The sequence below is a fragment of the Leptinotarsa decemlineata genome, unplaced genomic scaffold (assembly GCF_025532065.1).
Source record: "Leptinotarsa decemlineata unplaced genomic scaffold, Ldec_3_MD MMD2_tig00026347_RagTag_RagTag, whole genome shotgun sequence".
Classification (NCBI taxonomy): domain Eukaryota; kingdom Metazoa; phylum Arthropoda; class Insecta; order Coleoptera; family Chrysomelidae; genus Leptinotarsa; species Leptinotarsa decemlineata.
In genome coordinates, this window is record NW_027412698.1 from 1,931,501 (window position 1) to 1,950,000 (window position 18,500).

Genomic DNA, 18,500 nt, shown 5'->3' on the forward strand with positions numbered 1-18,500 from the left:
ATATGGTGGACTTGAAGTATTTATTGTGTTCCACTCAGAGATTTTTTGAATTATATTCTTTTTAAAAATATTTTTATGTTAAATTGATTTTCATTTTTGAACATTTTGAAGCAACTGGATGCATTTTTTGTAGCAACATTTTCAATAATTAATATTTGTTTTATTTACACTTTCAGTAGACATAAAATATGGCTATATAATTTATCTAGTATACTTTTTAGTCTCACCAAAACTTTCTCAGTTGTGAACATTACATTTTTACCTCTTCCGTCAATAAGTAAGTACCTGAAAATGTGGATAGCAGCAATGTAAGGGCAATTTGTAATTCTATGCAAAAACATGTGATCTTTCTAGTCTTAGCTTAAGAAAATTTTACTATATTGAAAATCATGTTGCAGTTGATAAGTTACATGCATATACTTATTCATCGAAAAGTGTATCAGTCATCATCGATGTTCTTGAAATTATTCTCCTCGAATAGCTTTTCGTCTCTCTGTCCTTCAACCACGTAATATGACTGGACTTTCTGTTCAAGCAAATTTTATTCCGAAATAAAGAGCTCATGCACGTGAAATGCTATTGATACATCGAATCACTTGTATATCCACTTGTTTCAATTGAGGTCACTTGATCAAGTAAAACGTGGCAAAAGGCACATATGACATTTCCAGGTGGATTTAAATGGTTGCAATACTTTCCTTATGGATCCTATACAACAACATTATGCAGGAAGAACTTGTTGAAGAAGAACACTATAACTACCAACTGCAGGATGAATTAGAAGATTTGAAGATGCATGTACTGTAAAAATTAAAATCTTTACAAATTGTCAACATGTCCAATAAACACGTAAAAAGTTATCATTTTACCATTTCGAATTTGGATGACAGTTACACCAGAGTATTATTGTTACTTAATAATTGAAATGAAAATCAATGAGTAATGATTATTATGTTCAAGCCTTTAGCTCACTGAAATATCAGAAATATTCATGGTGCTTTTCAAAATTTTTTAAGTCACCCTGCTAATATACCTCACTTGAAGGTCTTTCAGAGAATTTCAGGGCGCAACTCATAGTAATTTGAAAAACACGAACATTTTTGTAAGTATGAAAATTCGCATTAGAGTCGGTATGGCATGTCACGCTGATTTGATGATTCACTCTGTTAGCACACCCCTCTTATTGGTTTGTCACGAAATTTCATGGGGGTACTCGTCGTAGATTGGAAAATACGATTTTTTTATTTTTCGAACAATAAAAATTCGTATCGCAGTCCGTACGACATGTCACGCTGATTTGATGATCTACCCTGTTAGCACATACCTCTTATTGGTCTGTCACGAAATTTCATGGGGGTACTTATCGTAGATTGGAAAATACGAATTTTTTATTTTTCGAATAATAAAAATTCGTATCGCAGTCCGTACGGTATGTCACGCTGATTTGATGATTCACCCTGTTAGCACACCCCTCTATATGGTCTGTCACAAAATTTTATGAGGGTACTCATCGTAGATTGGAAAATACGAAATACGACTTTTTTATTATTCATACAATAAAAATTCGTATGATAGTCCGTACGGCATGTCACGCTAACTTGATGATTCACCTTGTTAGCACACCCCTCCGAATTGTCTTTCACAAAACTTCATGGAGGTACTCATCGTAGATTGGAAAATATGACTTTTTTATTCTCCCGCCAATAAAAATTCGTATCAGAGTTGGTACAGTAGGTGACGCTAATTTGAGGAGTCACCCTGTTAGTACACATCAGCAAATGGTTTTCTACCAAATTTCATGGGGTACTCATCGTAAATAGGAAAATGTGATTTTTTTATCAAAATTTCACGAAGTTCTTGCCGTTATTTGTAAAATACGAAGTTTTGTCAGAGAATAGGAAGTAGGTATTCATCTTCAAAAAAAATAATAATGCGTGTCAATACGCTTCCTATGCTTACTCAATACGGTTATGAATAATTATCAGTGAAAAATTTCATTTCAAGTTCTCTTTGTATATACGTTTAGAAAATGTTCCTTGATTTGTTCGGCTCATTTGTATGATATCGCCCAATTAAATACCAGCCTTAGATTTATGAGAAACTTGGCAACACTGCCTACAATATCTCCTCTATCCCAACATCGACAGTCAGCACGTCAGAAACTGTGGATGGAAAAGCGTGGCTAACTTCACACTAATGTAAACAGTTATTTATTCGGATTAGAAATAATGATCCACAGTTTCCGCTGTCAGTTGTTGTTGACAGTTAATCTGTGGATTATCAGAAAGCTTTCGTGAGATTTCGTTCGTAATGTGAGACCACAGTCTTCGTGGTCGGTAAGCCATGTAGTTTTAAAATTATTGGATGCGTTCTCAAAATACGAAAAGAAGTTTACAGATTGTTCAAGTTCAAAAATGTTCAAAAACAACTGTAAATTGTTATTGATTTTTTATATCGACAAATAAAATTAATCATATATTTTTTTTCTTATTTTATTCTAATGTTTGGAAAGATCGTATAATTTGGATACGATTAGGAATATACGATCATATGGTGGGCAGCCCATCAAATTTTCCCAAACAGAAACCAACCTTATTTCGCTATAAAGTTCAAAATCGATTACAGAAATTTGACATATTTGTATAGATTGACGTGCTGGCGACTATACATCGTACCAAAGCCAAAAATGTCGTATGAATACGATTTGATTAGTACGGTTGGCAACGCTTGTACGAGCGAGTTAACAAATATGAATACGAGACTCGAGTCAGTTGGACTCGCATAAATAGAATCAGGTTAGCGAGTACGAATCGATGCTTCCTAACTCGAGTACCGGAATCGAGTCCGGCGTACTCGAATCAAAATAAATTGGTATTCGAGTAGGCGAGTTCTAGAGCAGGAATCGAGTCTGACTCGAGTAAACCGTACTCGGCACATCGCTAACTTTTTCCCTACATTTTTCCAGCTATCAAATTCAAACAATCGAAATGCAAGAAAGTTTTGCAACTCTTGCCAAAATCACCATAAGATAAGCTATCATTTGAAAAAATATATTTTGTTATTTCAAGATAAGGTAATCAGAAACTGTTTTTTTTTTTCATTTTTATACCCGCGTGAGCCTCAAAGCACGTATCTAGTTGGTTACTGAGCAATGAAATTACTATTTATAGTAGTTCTTTAGAACTAGTTTGACATACTAATTCACTGAGCTCTGAGAATCCATGATTCAAAAATCGACTTCGACAAGATATTTTTCCTAAGAAATGTTTTTCAGTTGAAGATAAATTAATTTTGCTACATCATTTGGCAGACGGGACTGTGAATAATATCTATGATGCTCCTTAGAGGGCGCTGGGAGTTATCAAGATAGATTTCACGGAACATTATGCAAATAACGATAGTTTGTATCTACAAAAATACTCTTCTTGTTTCAAAAATAATTATCTTTCACCAATGGAAAAAGTCATTTTGACAAAAATCAATGAATATTTTCAGGTTCTTTGCCGTCACAAATGCCCCTCTGACATTTTTTTGTTTCTCTGGTACACATTTTTCAAAGGAGTATGGTTCTCCTCCAAAATACAAGTGGACAATGGCAAATTTCCCAGGAGGAAATATAGAAATTATTGAAGCGAAACGAACAGATCATCTAAAAACCTAGATAATAATGACTCGTATTCATTCTCTTCGTTATTATTCCTGAGGGGATATTTTTCTGGTGAAATAGGATGAGAAAAATACTAGGTCGGAGTAAGTGTAGGCGGCTCTCGACTATCTGGTTATATAAAGTCGTGATTGTTGAAAGGGATCGACCACTGACGACCTTTCAGAGGCTTGATAGTGATATCGATTCTCGTCATTGGTGTTTTCAGAAATATACCTACCGAGTTGACAAATTAAACCTAAACGATGAAGACTTCGCAAGGAGTTTATAAACTTACCCTTGATGTTTTTTATTCATCCTCAAAAAGGGTCGAGTAACTATAGTGAAATTGTGATGCACTGTTTGGAACCTTTGCTATTGTGATGACTATTACTGAAGTTTTTTTCCCAACACCAAACCAAGTGATCATCTTCAAGAGGAAGATCTTCCTGTTGAAGGTGTTAAAATAACGGTTTTGTGTTGTGAAAAAACTTCAGTAATATAGTGAAATGTTTGAATGTGATTGTTTTCATTCTATGAGCAACTCAAATAACATTATGATACTCCCAAATTTTCGATCGATTCTGCTCCATTGCGAATGGGTTCAATATACTCCTATTTTTGTAATCTTATGGTTGGTATTTGTGCTCAGGGTTGGTTCTGGTAATCAGGTACTCAACAGGTACTCTAGTGACACAGGAGGGGGTTATACAAGCATATATAGGATATTCCAGGATCATGGACCCAGTTGTAAAAGTGTTTTGATTGTGTTCAACTGATAGTATCAGCGTTCTCACCAGTACTACTATATTCCTACGATTAGTTAGGTGGAATCATGGCAGAAGTTATCATCAAAGTGATTAAGTTTCCTTAGTGTGCTCTAATAAGGAGAACAACAGCCTTATCATAGATTGTGAAATTTTGATTCGACTTCTACCAGCGCAGTAACTGGACTTACATAAAATTCATATATTTGCATGTAAAATTATTTGACTATGAAGAAATAAAGTATTTCAAAGAAAGAAAAAGTGTTGTTCGAACTTTATGTTTTTACTGAATCAGAAACGTAAATTTTTTTGCTTTTAACACATGCTAACAACTCAGATTTTTTGTAATTTTCAAATGTTTTGAAACTTACGTATTCAAAATCACTTCATTGTGAGATATGCACCCAACAGATTCTCAAAACAAAACACGTGTTTCGCCATACAATGGCATTTTAGGGCATGTGTAAATTCTTTACAGTATTTGAATTAAAAAAAAATTCAAAACACAGTTTCCGTGTCAAAGTTATGTTGTGGGTATTGAACAGTTATTTATTCGGATTAGAAATGATCCACAGTTTCCGCTGTCAGTTGTTGTTCACAGTTATTCATCAATTTACTCATTAGTGGTGCTAATTCTAATTTATCGTTTTTAACAATTTTTATGGTAATTCAATCGAATCCTGGAGCTTTTCTCGAATCGAACATACTAATTATTTCTTCTGGTTCGGTAGGCTTGGACGATGATTTTTATTGACATGCTGCATTATCTTTTGTAGGAATAGGAATACTAGATGATAAATTTGTATCAACAGTAACAAAATATTTGTTGAAACTTTTTAACAAGTATCTTGTATGCATGAATTTTCAGGATCTTTTTTGACAATTTCGTAATCCATATTTTCTTCCAAAAATATTCCTTTACCACCCCCACGTTTCAGCCTTGAGGAATAAATAGAATTGAAATTAGAGAAGAGTTCTTCGCCTTCACTATTCCATGTTTCGGAGATTATTATCACATTTGCTTCAACTACTTTATTCCTATTTCATACATTTTATTGTTCATTGATCGGGCATTTGAATAAGGAATTTTGAAATCAGCACTTATTTTGCTATGGTATTAAAAAATTGGTTGGTATTGAAATACTTCTATATAAGGTTTATCCATTCTTCGGAATAGTCGGTTAAATTTGATTAACAACTATTATCAATTTGGGAAAAGTACTTGCTATCTTGAGACTTGATCGTTGGACAATTTTTATCGGTATATAGCTACATAGTCAACGTAGTGTTTGGTTTTAAAATTTAAATCCGAAATTTCACAATTTGCTTATTTTATTATAGAACCAGAACAATTTTTTCTTCATGACAATCGCCACATCCAGAGCAAATTGTTGAATTTCTACAGTTTCTTGAAGAGTGATTTGAATCGAAAACATTTGTAACACTGTTAATTGATTACTATCATAGGCATTTGAATTCTGCCAATTGATGAACAATTTTCCTTGTTTTTTTTTCAAGAATATTCTTAAATAGATTTCCATCAACTTCAGCAAAAATTGTATATTTGTTTCAGTAAGAAGTGTATTTTACGTGATTTATTTTCATGAAATCATTTTCGGTAATTGAAGAGTTTTGTTATTTTATCTTCAAGATATAGTTCTACAATTTCGATTCTTGAATTGATTTTCTTGAACTTCCTATGCTATATAATCATCTTTCAATTTATTTTTTAAGTAAAGGTTTTGATGAGAATACGTAAACCTTAACAAAAGGTTTCAATAATTGCAAACTGACTTTATTCGTGTTAAAAAACAAGTATACATTATTAAACAAATTCAGTTTGATGTAATCAAAATGTTTTATAGGGCAATTGGAGATTTGTAGATGCATCGCAATAGTGCTCCAGAACGTTCATCTAGTTCAGATGGAGAGTGGAATGCGACTTGACAAAAGTATGGTCGTGAAAATCAGAAACTCAGGCCACGTATTAGTAATTATGAGGATGTATTTCATCATTATTCGAATGAAAAATTCACACAAGTCATTTTAGGTAGTACCTGATTTTCTATCACATATTACAATATGAAATGTTATGTCTAATAGAGCACACTTAGATTATACTCTGAATTTATGCTAATCTTAAATTTACTTCATTATGTGTAAGTAATTATTCCATTGATGAGATTAAAAATGGAATGAGTTGAAAAATTCGAAATGAATTATGAATGACAGAAAACATTTATTATATATTTAAAAAATTGCACCGAAATATTCTCAACGTCCACTTCGACCCACCTCTTCAGATGGGTACGTTGTGAGCTTGCCGTGAGCTGAAGTAATGACGTCATTAGTGACGTTCTCGAGGCGACCACAACAACCGTGTTCATTATGTGGAATTGTTATAGGAGCATTTTGATCGTTGTGAGCGCTTAGTGGAACGCACGGTGTATACCGTATTTGTATACTGACGCGAAGAGGCGACGCGATGGGATACTCTGCGATACCACCTACTGACGGTACAGAATCATTAAATTGCACTCTAAAATACCGTTCATCAAATACCGACCCATCTTTTGTCCCACGTATTTAACTATTTTGTGCCATTCCCATTGGCAACACTGGTGTCTGGTGCCATTTTGTAATTTGTAATCTGCTGAAATCCATTATGGCCGCACCTTATATTTTAAGCAAATTTTTATTTTATATTTTTCCACTTCTCTTGGTTTAACGTCGCGCTGTTTGACAGTCAATACTAAAATGGTAAGTATATCCTTGCAGCAATTATTTCCTGAAATGTAAAGAAATTTTTTTCAAGGTACCATAATGGGTATTAAAACTGTGAGGTCAAAGGATATCAAATAAATATCCTATTCTATGAAGCAAAAAGTTAATCTTCAGTAGAAACTGAAAATTGTTCTATAGACTCTTACCACACCATGATTCAGATGGAAGAACTTCACATGGTATGTTGATTTTTCTATTTTTGGACTTGAATTCTTATTCTTAATGAGAGAAGGAAAATAGACAATTTTAGAAACGTGATTTATCATGAAGTAATTCAAATTATGGAATATGGACATACATATTCTGATTATTGCAGTAACCAAGTGTAATTCCTGTTTCTAATTATTTTCAATACTGAAATAACTTTATCAGCAACAATGAATAATCAATATCGAACCACCAAATATTTAAACTTACAACACAGATAACAAGTGAGCACTTCCATTTATATAATTGTGACGTTGACCAATTCAGATTTAAGATACCTACATCAAACAGCGAAGTATAATTGTTTTGCATCTAATCCTTCCTCTTTATAATAATTACATACCAATTACTTGGATAATCAGAGAAACGAGGATTTTCATGTAAATTATCACATCAATTCACAGGCTCACTTCATTCTTAATCATCTCTCAATAACTAGAGAAGTGTTTATAATTGGCAATAATCTCATAAGAAGAACCTTCTAACTATTTTTAAATTTTTTTGGAGGTTCTCTTGAGATCCAAGAAATGAAAAAAGTCTCCGGGGGCCAGATTTGGAGAATAAGATGAATGCGGAAGCAATTCATGCAATTTTGCTATCGTTTTCATTGATTTGTGACTTTGTGCATTGTCTTGATAAAACAGCACTGTTTTTCTTCAACTAGGGCTGGTTTTTCCCGATTTACTCTTCAAATGATATTTAATAGTTGCTGTTGATGGTTTTATCCTTTTCAAGAGACAATGAATGTTATACCATGCGCATCCCAAAAATACTAATATCATATCCCTACCAGCCGACTTGTGCGTCTTTACACGCTTTGGAGTAGGCTCTCGATGTGTAGTCCACTCAGATGACGATCTGATCGTTTTGATTCTGGTGTGAAATGATGGAGCCATGTTTCACTCATTGTCATACATCGACGCATAAAGTGTTTTTTTATGGTGGAACAGCTTCAAACACTGCTCAGATTCATCAATTCTTTGTTGTTTTTGGTCAGTTGATATCTTTGGAGCATCAGCTATCTCGATCAACCTCACTTTAAGGTCATCTAGAATTACTTTGTTGGGTGCATCATCCTCGGTGCTCATTTCATCTTGTTTAAACTTGGCACATAGTGCGCATGTTTACAGATCTTTGTACATGTTGAAATTATCTTCTTTTGTTAATGATTTTTTTTCTTTTTTTCAATTGTATGTATATTAGGGTAAGTTTCCTATTCAATAAAGATTCATTCATTCACACCACTTCTCAATGGTTGATTATTCTGGTGCAAAGTCCAAATAATGGTAATCAAGTTGGACCTTGGCATCAATAGTATTTTTTTCGCCAAAAAGCAATGCTTAATTAACAAAGAATATTTATTTCTATCCATTTTTTTCAAACTAACAAAAGTTGCTTTACTCAAAGTGTTCTTTTGTTTGAAGGTGATTGACAATGTTTCATGATGAATTTCACTAGTTCGGACTTCCATTGTCTACTCTATAAAATGATTTGAAATCCCTGAAACAACTAAAAAAGAAGAATTGAAAATGAATAGCTGAAAATAACAATTATATTAACCAAAATAAACCTGAAATGAAATAATAGTGAAATAAAATACAAGTAAAAATAGAACAATTGAATAAATAAAAATAAAAAGTGTAGAGATTCCAAGTCACGTTAGTTCACGACGTTTCGATTATTAGTATCTACAATCGTCTTCGGGTGATGACTGGACTGATTCCTCCGAGAGATGACTATTTATAGGTCGTTCGAGTACTTTCACTTATCCCCGCTTTCCATTTTCCGCTTCACTGGTTCCGTGGGAGATGACCGTTTTGGCGGGAGTTGGCCATTTTTTTGCTTGATGATGGGTTTCCATATGTTGCGTATTTCTACGCTGCCTTGGCTGAATACGTTGTTGGACAACATGTATGCGGCTTCCTTGAATTTTCTGAATTTTCAATTCTTTTTTTTTAGTTGTTTCAGGGATTTCAAATCATTTTATAGAGTAGACAATGGAAGTCCGAACTAGTGAAATTCAAAATGTTCTATTCCACAAAATAATAGTCCGACAGCTGCACTGATACCTGTTGGATATAATCTGAAGTAATTTGTGATATTAGCCAGGGGAGTAGTTGTTTTCTGATAGGTGGCTGTTTATTAACCTACAGTGTAGGTTGAGACCGGTCTGAACGAATTGTTCTTTAAAATAATTTCAATATCAACCAGTCTTCAAGTATGCCCACTGACTATATTTTTAAAAATAATACTATATCCTTTATGTCTTCTTATATTATGGAAAACGGTGAAATCACAAGTTTTAGTTGTAAAAACTATTATGGGACTCTTGTATTTTTGTTGGCACATAATCTGAAGTCAAAACACATTGCTTCAGTCTGCTTTTGAAGATACGAGTATCCAAAAGTAAACAAATTGACTATTTCAGACACTCATTTCTCATGATGAAAATTCACTTATCGCTTTTTTCATAAACCACACTTTACGATTTGATCTCCAAAAACTTTATTTAAAAAATATATCACATGTTTCGCTTATGCAGTAGCTTTTTATTTATTGAATTGAGTACTATAAGTTCATTCTTTCTTACTTTGATATTTATACAGTGTGGTTCAACAAATGGGAAACTTTTTTATTATCGTTTTCTCAGAAAATTTTATTCTTGACAAAAGTTGGTGCATGTTCCAAAACTATACCAAGTGTACATGAAATGGCTTTATGACAAACACCATACAGGATAGGACAAAAAATATAAAGTTCGTTCAACAGTAAAGTACCCTTATTTCAAAAAATATAGAAATATGTTGAAGAAAAAAGTTGCTTAGAATTAAAAGTTATGTTCAGATACGAAGTCATGGCCTGATATTCGAATTTTTTTTCTTTTATAAAATTTTGAATTACCCCTGTATGATACATATTTTTACTATTTTGATTTAATATGTATTTGAAGTAGCCACAATCAAATCAGTTTGGAGTATTTTTCATCAAATTGAAGTGTATTTGTAAAATTTACTTGGATTTGTATTTTTTTAGGTGACCATCAACTTCATGTTTGTTGCAACGATATTTAACAGAATTCTAGAATAAAACAAATACTCTTTTTAACGAGACAAATACTTTACTAAGTATAATGTTCATATGAATAAACTATCAAAATCTATCGCGGATTGCCATGAACAAAAAAACCAATAAGTGATAGTACAAAAAAATACAGTAGGTAACTTTACAACTTAACAGGTGCTAACAATAAAAATTATCGAAGCGTCTCTGTATGTCCACCTTCTCTTTCGATGCATCTAATTTTTCGCTCATAAAATTCGTTTAATGTAGATCGCAACACATTAGTGGGAATATTTGTGCAATGAACTCGTATTGAAATTTCAAGCTCATCAACATTATTAAAGGGGCGATCTCTGTAGACTTTTTGTTTTAAGTATCCCCATAAGAAATAATCTAGAGATGTAAGGTCTGGAGAACGAGGAGGCCATCGAGGATCGGTATGTCGTCCTAACCATTTATTACGAAATGTCCTATTCAGCCACCGAGAAACATTTCTAGTAGAATGGGCAGAACAACTGTCATGTTGGAACCATAACTTTTGCCGTTCTTTTAATACCATATCATCCAAAAACTCTCCTATTCAAATTCTCGCGAAAAAAAAACGGACCTAGTAATTTATCATTTAATATACCACACCAAACGTTTGTTTTCTGATAGTATTGATTTTTTTGTCACTAATAAAATTGGGGTTAACATCTGACCACCATCTGCAATTTTGTGATGATAGATCCCCATTTGTTGTAAAAGCAGATTTATCTCCAAACAGAATACATCGATGAAAATATATCGTTGTTCTTCTATAATAATAATAATAAATATGCTTTATTGTCTTAAGGGCAACTTGTTGACAAAGCTTGAGCAATGGGACAATTCATATAACTTATTGATATAAGTAAAATTGCAAGTCATAGTAGATAATAAAGAAATTTCGTTTAACTAATAAAATACGAACATAAGCTTAAGCAATAAAGACAATTAAATATAACTAATCAATATAAATAATCAATCTAATCAATCTATTTGACTCTGAATCCACATGGAAAAATCATATCTCAAATCATAGTCTCTTTCTTGAAATGTACAAATGAATGTAGGTTTGTAAGCATGGTACTTTTGTTTCTTGAGAATACACTTCACAGAGGTTTTTTTATGTCGGTATAATCACTAATTTCTTGGGTGGACCTTCTAGGATTTTCTACTACTGCTTGAAGTACGTCCAGCTGGTTTTCTTCTGTGCATACAGGTTTCGTGCGCTCCGTATTATGTTTATATTCTAGTGAGCCGGTCTGTTTGAAATTCTTTAAAATTCTACTTACACTTGAATAGCAAATTTGTTTGTCTGGATGCCGCTCGATGAAAATATTTCCAGCTTTGCGCATTGTTTTACAACCATCACCACAGATTAAAACTAATTCTGCCTTTTCAGTTAACGTTAATAATACTGGGTGAGGCATTTTTAATTAAGGACAAATATGAAAACGTTTTACAGGCAAGTTTTAAGAAGCCACACTATCAAACTACAGTATTGTTTTAGAGCGTATGTGTTTTTTGTTCATGTCTATCCGCGATAGATTTTGGACTGTTTTTTAATATCTGTTCTAGTTGAGGCATTGTTGTCAGAATAAATGAATTTTTATACTTTTATTGACAGTTTATTAATATGAACATTTAGTTAGTAAAGTATTTGCCTCGTTAAAAAGAGTATTTGTGTTATTCTAGAGTTCTGTTAAATATTGTTGCAACAAACATGAAGTTGACGGTCACAGAAAAAAAATACAAATCCAAGTAAATTTTACAAATACACTTTAATTTGATAAAAAATACTCCAAACTGATTTGATTGTGGCTTCTTCAAATACATATTAAATCAAAATAGTAAAAAATATGTATCATATGGGGGTAATTCAAAGTTTTCCAAAAGAAAAAAAATTCGAATAGCAGGCCATGACTTCGTATCTGAACATAACTTTTAATTCTAAGCAACTTTTCCCTTTAACATATTTTACATACATTTACAATTCAATACCACTTCCATCAGTATTACAAAGATCTGACATGTTTTGTCAGTGTACTGTCGGTGATGACTGTCATCACCCGAAGACGATTGTAGATACTAACAATCGAAACGTCGTGAACCAACGTGACTTGGAATCTCTTCACTTTTTATTTTTATTTTCTTTTTTAATTTCTTTATTTTGATTTATTCAATTGTTCTATTTTTACTTGTATTTTATTTTACTATTATTTCATTTCAGGTTTATTTTGGTTAATATAATTGTTATTTTCAGCTATTCATTTTCAATTCTTCGTTTTTATTTGTTTCAGGGATTTCAAATCATTTTATATAATAGACAATGGAAGTCCGAACTAGTGAAATTCGTATATCGAACTATGTCATCAAGCATATCTTCGGTGTAGCGCAATTCTTTTCACGCCAGGTTAATGGATTATAATGTTTTCATATCTTGTTCTAACGTTTTTCCTGATTGGGAATTTCGCCCATTTTGACTTGTTTTTGTCTAAAAAATACCTGTTATCACTTGGATTTGAATCTGCATCATTTCGTGAGTCATCCGTTTCAGAAATATTTTCGTCATCTGCGTGTTCTGTTTCTTCTCCAGCAGCATGTTCTTCGCCTATTTGTGCGACTCCGACTTCTTCTAGTACTCCTTCATCTTCACCTTCAGAATTACTATCAATAAATGACTCATCATCATCATCAGAACTGGCGCCAAACACTTCCCATAAACGTTTGAGTCTTTTTTTGTTCTATTTCGTAAGACATTTCACAATTTTAGCGAAACTCCTGAAATATTCATGAAAATAATCAACAATATTTTGCAGAATATTATTTCAAATGAGAAATTCACCTCCAAACTTGATAACATAAATAGTTACATTGAAAGCGTTCCGGGGTATGTCGTACCCTGACTGACTTCTAAGATGTCTCGCTTACAACTGAGACGTTGGACAGAGATGAGGGTGTGTAGTACCTGAAAGAATATGTTTCAACTACAGCTACTAAGCACCAAAAGTCGGTAGATAAATTCGTTTTGATTTGAGAGCTGTGACTTGCAGTTCTGGGGTATAGTATACCCCTAAACACTAACGAAGGGTTAACTTATGTAAGGGCAACCCATGAAGTATTCTGTATTTATATATTTCATATTCAATGCTACAACACTGAAAGCTAAGTAAATGATTTAACCTTAAAATAAGTTGATGGATGTAGCCTTTACCACATGGTAGTGAATCATCATGAAAAATGAAACTTTATATGTTTTTTGTAACTGACATTACTACAGTTTTGTCCGATAAGGAGATTTTCAAACTTATACATTAAACTAAAAATGATAAATAACATTAACCCTTATATAACACTACTCTAGGCAATAATAGAGGTACTTAACTTAATTGAGTACCTGAATTTTTTTTACCTGTGACGATGTGGATGAGCTAATTTGAACACTGGTGAGTAAACTAGATCGATTTGAACATTTAATAGGTTGAACCTGCAATGCTTATGAATTTCCAAGGATTCCAAATAATTGAGTTTGCAACCCTTCCTTGCATAGTGCAAAATTTCTGTATCGTTTAGATTCGGGAAATTGTAGTTGCATCCCAATGGTTTGATATCGTCAAATCATTTTCACCTAGTCTGAACGACCTTTCATATTTAGCATACCGTTTTGAGAAATTTCGCCCACATTGTCTCACATAAACACCATTACACTCCGGACACTTGAGCTTATAAACTGCAGATTTCTTTAATTTTTCCACTTCTTGATTTCTGAATTTACGGCTTTGTTTTCTGACTAACTTCTGGATTGTATCTGCGTTGAAACCATTATTATGGCGTTGAAACCATTATTATGTATAATTATTTTAAATTCCCTAGCTGGATTGTTGCCAGACAAAGATAGTGAGAATGTTCTTTGCAACAGAGCAGACATTACCATTCCAAGTAATTCTTTCCATCCAGACAGTCATAAATTAGCAGCCTACTATTCAGCGTTGCACAGAGCATTCTCAGTACCCTCGTCTGCTAATAATCTAGCTAGGGAATTTAAAATAATTATACAGATGGGCCATAATAATGGTTTCAACGCAGACACAATCTAGAAGATAGTCAGAAAACAAAGCCGTAAATTCACTTACAGATTAATATACCCCCAGATCATGCAATCAAAAATCAAGAAGTGGACAAGTTAAAGAAATCTGGAATTTATAAGCTCAAGTGTCCAGAGTGTAATAGTGTTTATGTGAGACAATGTGGTCGAAATTTCTCAAAACAATATGTTGAACATGAAAGGTCCTTCAGACCAGACTAGGTAACAATAATTTGACATTTTCAAACCATTCCTTGGGATGCAGAAATTTTGCACTATGCATGGAAGGATTTGGAATCCTTGGAAATATCATAAGCATGAGCATTGCGGGTGCAACCTGTTGAATGATCAAATCGATTTAGTTTACTCACCAGTTTTCAAATTAGCACATCCACATTGTCACAGACAGACAAAATTCAGGCACCCAAATAAGTTGAGTACCTCTGTTATTACCTACAGTGGTGTTATATAAAGGCTAATGTAATTAATTATTTTTAGTTTAATGTATAAGTTTGAAAATGTCCTTTTAGGACGAAACTTTAGTTACAAATAAATGTGGTAAAAAACATGAAAGTTTAATTTTTAATTTTTCATAATTTAACCTCACCAATTTATTGTATCATAGTTAATCCATCGATTTATGAATAAACTCTCTGAGAATCGCACTTGTTGACTAAACAATTCTCTTCATCTTTCTACTGAAAGCAACCGTACATGAAAGAGGACAAACTTTTAGATTGCAAGTGTCAGTTGCGGCATAGCGAAATTGGATGAGGTCTTCTGTGGAGGTTATTCTGAAATCTTTCTGTTCCAAAGTCTTTTTTTGTTTCAGTACCGATTACCTTTTGTTTCATTTCATGTATTTGAAATTTGACGTTGAGGTTTTTCATGCCTCATTTTCCTGAAAATCATTCTACTTATTGCCAAGTGGACATCTGCATACTGAATCTCCAGTAATTAAATATTATACTGTTCTACTGCTCAAGACTGCCTAAAATATTCTTGATTATGATAGAATTCTTCTTGTTCTTTAGAGGGACTGTCGAATTTAGTATGTGATTAGCAAGATACTAAAGATTTGTGAGCTCCTTCTGAATTCTACGATAAAAATATCTGTAGCGATTCCTGACTCATTGAATGAATAAATTCATTTCAGTTTTGAAAATATGGGCCCTTTTTTATTGTTTTTTTTTTCCATTTCAGACCAGAAATCAGTCTTGCATGGACAATTGTATGTTTAGGCCAATAAGAAGTGCTGACATTCCACATGTGTCTGCTACGGATATGGATTATGGATAAATTTGAGTGGAAACACCTGGGAATACTCGTTGAATGCAGCTTGAGGGAGTCAGTTACATACCCATAATAATAGAAGTGGTTCGGAGAACATTGACGAACAAATGGTAAGATTCCAAAATTTTTCTTTCTGAAAGATTATGAAACAATAATTATTTCTTAGCAAGCAAACATTTTTTGAGTTCAGATTAGAATTCTGCATATGAATCATCCTACTGTATATAAAATCACACACAATTAAAATTGAACCATCATCTCTCGTTTCAACTCGAAATGAAATTGAGTAATTTCTCTGTTTGAACTTTGGTTGTTTCCATGTGTTTAAACTTCATGAGTGTTATATGCTTCAGATTTTATAATGTATCAAGAAAAAATTTAATTTCTTTGCTGATTTCATATTCATAACCTCTACTTTCATAAGTAATACTTTCACTTGTTTTGCAATTGTAATTAAATTATATCTCATTGTACTATGGAGTTCCTGAAGAAGAGCCAATAAAGTCTAGAAAGCATGAACAGAATGGAGTCTCGAAAGCTTGAACAGAAAAAAGAGTTTTCATATTTTTTGTCTCTGACTTCAATACCTGCTTCAATCTTACCCTGTTTCTCAATTCAGCCAGTCGAGCTAACCTCTCCTCTCTCAATATTATTGTGTATTATAAAAATATAGTTGTATAAAAAAGGGGTACTTACTAATGTGAGACTTGAATGAACGTGATTACAAACTAACAGGAAAAACATGAATTTTAGGTGACAGTGAGAAAAACAGTAGAATTTATTTCAATCAAATCGAAAAATTTTGTTAGGGTATTCTAGTAACACATTGTATTGTTTTCGCTGGATATTTTAACTATATAATAGGTTCTTCAAGCATTTCCATTCTGAATGAATGCTCTATATAATAACTATTTAAACCATATGACTACGTTCCGAAAACCTAAAATTTGTAATAAGTGAAGATGAATGTTATGATCTATCTGTCTAATGTTATGAGGTCAAAAAAATGTGTATTTTATTCATCAATTTCTATTTCGTTTCCTTCAAAGTTGTTCCCCCGATATAATAGTAGTAGTAGTATTTATTAACCATATTGAATACACTCAGTACAAATGGCAGGTCACAGAATAGGTATACTAACAAAAATGAGTAAAATATATATGTATATAGAATATAGAGATGTCAGGAATAACAATTACAAACTTATAACAACAAATAGCTTCACAAAAGGAATGTAAATATTAAAATAAACATATATCTGTACCTAAATATTTGCTAACACAAACCACTTGTAAACATTCAGTACTCGAAAAATTCTTCCATAGTATAGAAGCAACGGTTTTTTTGCTCAAAAATTGTATGGCATGAGCCAACCGTTATGCTGATATCCTCAGCAAATTCTCTAATAGCGATTCGACAACTTTCCATAACATTTATTTTCACTTTCTCAACATTTTCTTCGGTTTTTGATGTATTCTTCTGTGAAAAGCTTGTACCACTTGTAAAGATTTTTCTGACTCATCGTATGCCACTCAAGTGGCATTTGGTGATTGATTGGTGATGGTGATTGAAAAGTATCTTCTGTATCATTCAGTGTTCATATAGAAGTATTTGTTTCGAATGAATTTTTTTTCTTTCGTGTAATTCAATGTTTATATGAAAGTAGCTGTTTCAGGAGGACCATCTTTCAGTTTGTGTCTGAAAGTTACTTCTTTGCATGATCTACACATCCATGTATAGAGTTACTTATTTTCAAATTGATTACTTCCTTCCTTTCTTTGGAAGATTTCCTCATCCTTTTTTTGTATCAAGATGGAGTAGTAGAAAGTCAAAAACTTTCTTTCCCAAAAATGAATCACTCCTAAAAATATAACTCCTTCAATTCTAGTAACGTTTTCTTTTTCTAAATGTGGAAATGTATTCTGCAAAAGATAGTGTTTCCACAATTTTAATTTGCGCTCAAAGCCTTGAATTTCATCATACACATTGTGAATAAACTGTCCTCTGCCTTGAAGTTCCACATTAAGATCATTGAAATGCTGAGTCACGTCGATAAGAAACCCAAAATCGCACATCCATTCTTCATTACCAAATTTCACTTTTTAAGTTGTATAATGCATTACACTTCTACTAAGCCAAAGTACTTCGGTTTGAAAAACGACGTCGCCATATTCAGTTTCTGAATCTTTCAGGAATTTTTTAAATTAACAGTGATATCTAACGCGCGCGACTCTTCAAAATTAATTAGTTTAATTATTGGTACTGTGACATTTGGCAAACCCAGTCTTTTCGTATACAAAGTTGCCTGGTGAAGCAGTCTTTACTGCCGTTTTCAGGTTTCAAATGTCCATACGGTTTCCCTTATTGACTTGTTTTATGAATTTTATGTTCTCTGGTGGGGGACAGTTATGTTTGTTTTGTATGGCGTGTGTTGCTAGGTTTCATTTATATACTATTGGGTTTATGTATGCCTTTTTGTGTTCATCGTGCCTTTGGATCAGTTTTTTCTTGGTTTGGCCGATATAGAATTTGTTGCAGTCCGAGCATTGTATCCATCCCGGGATATACAGTATACATAAAACTCACAAAACAAGTCAATAAGGGAAACCGCATGGACATTTGGGAAAACTTGAACATC

General features: G+C 32.9%; 1 long non-coding RNA gene across 1 annotated transcript in view; it reads left to right on the plus strand.

Annotated features, from left to right (window-relative positions):
• Window positions 1-7,052: 7,052 nt before the first annotated feature.
• The window catches only part of LOC141486176 (uncharacterized), a 16,463-nt gene continuing 5,015 nt past the window's right edge, over window positions 7,053-18,500 (plus strand). Inside the window, exons 1-3 of the long non-coding RNA XR_012467676.1 lie at window positions 7,053-7,170; window positions 7,226-7,373; window positions 15,773-15,972. This is a non-coding gene — a long non-coding RNA (uncharacterized lncRNA). The remainder of the gene's footprint in view (window positions 7,171-7,225; window positions 7,374-15,772; window positions 15,973-18,500) is intronic.